A 4,503-nucleotide genomic window follows, 5' to 3' on the forward strand; every position below is an offset into this window, starting at 1 on the left:
AGCAGCTCTCAAACTTCTCAGCTGTCACTACAATTGCACAATTTTATAGTTTTTCTCATTGCATACTTTCAGGAGTATCTCAGATATATTCATGTGTTTGTGCATTGACTCTCCGCTGCTCGTATACGTACATGGTACATATGTGTAGACGCAATTATAGTTTCGTTTATGTAGATACATAGTGATTGATCGATGGATGTGAATACACGTCACTGCTTAGCATCGGCTTAGAGACAGCAGCAACCCTTAGTTTTGCTAATATTCATAACACTGCCTTCCACCTAAGTCTGATCGTCCCGATCAGACAAATCTCTCGATCTAAACGCTGCTAGCATCGCAAAATGTACCAATCTTCTATTTCGTGATTTCCCAATTGCTTGTATGCGGTAGACGACATCACTGATCGTCTTCACAACTCTGTACGGGCCTTCCTAACTGCACCGATATTTGGATTGAACACCTTTCCGCCGGTGAGGGTTGTAGAGCAGTACCAGATCTCCCTCCCGGAAACCTTCCAAATTATTTTCCTTGTCGTACCTGTATTTCATCTTACTACTCATTATCCTGGATCGTTCCCTCGCACTATGTTGCTTGGCCAATGAAGAACTACTTCGCAGAGCTTGATCTTGACGGATTGACTTTGCATCATCAGTATCGTCTTGACGTTTCACAACAGTAGTACGCGCTGGCTTGAAACCACCCTTGCATTCCTTCTTCAAAATTCTTTCAGTCGTTTTAGTGCGTCCATTAGGGTTTGTCAATGCCAGTGTTTTTCTCGCAGGTACTTTTGATTTCGCTTTATTTGGCCCATTCGATCCATCAACCTTTGCTCGATCTACTTTCCTTGACTTTCGTGGTCTCTGTCGAATCTCCTCCACCAGCACTCGCTTACTGCTGAACCCTTTTTCCAAACTGAAGTTAAGTGGCACATCTTGGTTCTCATAATGCATCACCCTTCTCTGCATATCGATCTTGATGTCATGGTCAACCAAGAAATCCACTCCCAATATAACTTCATCAACAATCTCCGCCGCAACGAATTTGTGTAAAAACAGGACCTTCCCAATTAAGACTTCACAGATCACTTCTCCCCAGACTTGGTTATACTCGCCAGTGACCGTACGCATCCTCGCTCCTGGTAACGGTTTTACTCTCCTGTTGACCAAGTCAGATCGGATCAAGGAATGAGATGCGCCCGTATCTACAGTCAGTACACGCTCCTTGCCATACACATTCCCTCTTACGGCAAGACTGCTTGATTTCCTTCCAATTTGCGACACAGATATCACAGGACATTCAATAGCCGGGGCAAGTTTTCGTTCTTTACATCCGACACGCTCTTGCTCATTTCCTCCATCTTTGCGTTTACGGCCACCCCCATTGTTGGAACTATTAGGACCAAGATCGCAATGACGTGCAATGTGACCGGACTTCCCGTATTTGAAGCATTTGGTAACTTTTTCACTCCGCTTTTGCGATCCTTTCAGCGCCTCCAATATTGCGTCTACCCACTCTGGCCATTCTACTTCCACACGGCGTGCTTTGAAAACTGGCTGACACAGAAGCGACGCTGTTTCCTGAATCAGAGCTTGTGACACCGTTTCTGCGAATGTTGGCTTTGGGTTTGCGTATGTAGCTCGCTTTGTTTCGACGTCCCGTATGCCATTTATAAAGCTCTGAATCTTTACCCTTTCAGTGTACTCCACGGGTGCGTCCGCATTCGCTAAATGTGCTAGCCTTTCAATATCCGACGCAAGGTTAGGTTAGGTTGGGGTGGCTGCCCGTGGGCACACTTAGGCCAGTAGTACTAGGCCCGTTGTGATACCACGAAAAACACCGTTACCTCTCCTCTTCGAACCATTTTGAGGACCTGATGAAATCTACCAGGTCCTTGACGTCATGCTCCACAACCTGACTCATAGTATCAAGAAATGGAGCTCCCAGAAAGCGCTGCCGTGCTCCGCTTAGCGCTGGGCAGTTGCAAATGAGGTGAACCACCGTTTCCTCCTCCTCATCTTCTTTACAACTCCTACAGCAACGACGATAAGGCGCTCCTAGCCTTTCTGCATGCCTACCTATGAGGCAATGACCCGTTAGTGCCCCTACAAGTGTGGAAATTGTATCCCTTCTTAGGTTGTAAACGTGACGGGACCTTTTAGGATCCCATTTAGGCCAGGTTTCTTTCGACGTTCGACATCCCGGTGTTTGTAGCCATCTTTCGTCGGCTTGACGGTAGATGTGCTCTTTTAGCATTAGCTTGTATGTGGACAGGGGCATACCTAAGCGTTCTTGTCCAGGAAGAACCTGCTTGGTTGTACCCTGCCTAGCGAGTTCATCTGCAATACAGTTTCCCTCGATATCCCTATGTCCAGGGACCCATGTGAGGTGTACACGGTTCTGTTGAGCCATCTCTTGAAGAGATCGGCGACAGTTTAGTGCTAGTTCAGAATTGAACGAGTGGGAGCCCAGAGATTTTATGGCAGCTTGGCTGTCGCTGAAGATAAAAATTTCTTTGCCGACAATGTATGTCCCTATCCTAGCTGCGGCTTCCATTATGGCTGCAACTCTGCCTGGAATACACTGCAGTGGTCGGGTAGTCTGAATGAGAGCTGGAGGTCAAGGTCCCTTGAGTATACTCCACCCCCAACTCTCCCGTTTAGCTTGGAGCCGTCCGTGTATATGGAAATGCTGTTGCCCATAGCAAGGCACTTGTCCGACTCCGTCCAGTCATCCCTGCTGGGTATGTTTATCTTAAAGTTGGTTTCCGCAACTGTTGTGGTCGCACAGCGATCCGTGCTAGGAGGGAGAAAACTGTATTTGTTTAGTATACTTGAGTGTCCTGTGGTCCTGTTGTTCCAGCACGACAACTCCCTTAGACGCAGGGCTGACGTTGCCGCTGCTCGATGACCAGCCAGATCCAGTGGAAAGATGTCAAGAATGTCCTGAAGAGCTTCGCTAGGCGTTGTTCTTAGAGCCCCGCTTATGCTTATCATGCTGGATCTGTGGACTATACCCAACAAGTTTAGGTTTGACGCCTTGCTCAAGGCTGGCCACCATACGACTACCCCATACAGCAGTATGGGTCTGATAATCGCGGTATAAATCCATCTGCATATGTTGGGGGTGAGTCCCCATTTTTTGCCAATGGCTCTTTTACACGTATATAATGCAATGTACGCTTTCTTTTGTCGCTGGATAACGTTGTCCTTCCAGTTCAGCTTTTTGTCTAAAACTACGCTTAAAAATTTGGCTTTATCTGCCAGGCTTAGGCGCACCTCATTTAGTTCAGGTAGGTTCAACGATTGTATTTTGTATCGTTTGGTATATAAGACAAGCTCTACTTTATCGGAGTTGACGCTGAGTCCACATCGGGAAGCCCACAAGGAAACCTCTCGCAATGCTACCTGCATCAAGTCGCACAAAGTTTGAGGAAACTTGCCTCTGTAGATAATCGCTAGGTCATCAGCATATGCCACGACCTTCCCGCTCCCCCAACTAGTATCTCTTAATAGCGAGTTTACCGTTAGGTTCCATAGTAAGGGGGAAAGGACACCACTCTGGGGCGTGCCCCTTGCGACAAATCGTGTTACCTCAACCTTCCCCAGTGAGGAGAGCACTTTCCTTCCCCTGAGCAGTTGATCAATTAGTCCCACTAGGGTTCTATTTACGTCCAGATCAGTTAAAGCAATGTTAACGGCGTCTGGACGTATGTTGTTGAATGCTCCTTCAATGTCTAGGAAGGCCACAAGACAATAATCCTTTTCGAACAAGGATGTTTCTATAGTAGAGACTAGGCTGTGTAGCGCAGTCTCCGTAGATTTACCTTTGGTGTACGCGTGTTGATAGTCCGAAATGAGATTCCTATCAATGCTTGTAGTGAGAAAATCGCTAACTATTCTCTCTAGGGTCTTGAGTACGAAGGATGAAAGACTGATAGGTCTATAGTCCTTCGGCTCGTAATGAGAGGCTTTGCCTGCCTTAGGAATGAATATGGCCGTGGCGCTCCTCCATGCACACGGAATATAGTTCATAGCCAAACAAGCGGTATATATGTGCCGCAGCCAGTTGGCTGATACCTCCAAAGAGTAGATAAGTTGAGCGGGTGCAATCCCGTCTGGTCCAGCAGCCTTAAAAGGTTTAAAACTTTTGACTGCCCACCTCACTCTCTCCTCAGTGATGGGTATATTCACAGCTTGGTTTGCTGCAGGTACTTCCGGTGCGTTTGTCATATTTCCCGGGAAATGTGTGTCCAGGAGCAGCTCTAGAGTTTCCCCTTCTGTGCTGGTCCAGGTACCATTCGGTCTCCGCAGAAAGCTAATAGCTGTTTGCGTCTTAGAAAGCACGCACCGTAGCCTGGATGTGTCCACGACACTTTCGACTCCAGTGCAGAAGTTTCTCCATGAAGTTCTCTTCGCTTGTCTCAGGACTTTTTTGTAGGTTCTTAGTTTGTCCTTGTATTCTAGCCATTGTGACCCGTTATCAAAGAATTTGGCCTTGTTAAAC

Source organism: Eurosta solidaginis, chromosome 3, assembly GCF_040869045.1.
Source record: "Eurosta solidaginis isolate ZX-2024a chromosome 3, ASM4086904v1, whole genome shotgun sequence".
In the NCBI taxonomy this organism is placed as follows: domain Eukaryota; kingdom Metazoa; phylum Arthropoda; class Insecta; order Diptera; family Tephritidae; genus Eurosta; species Eurosta solidaginis.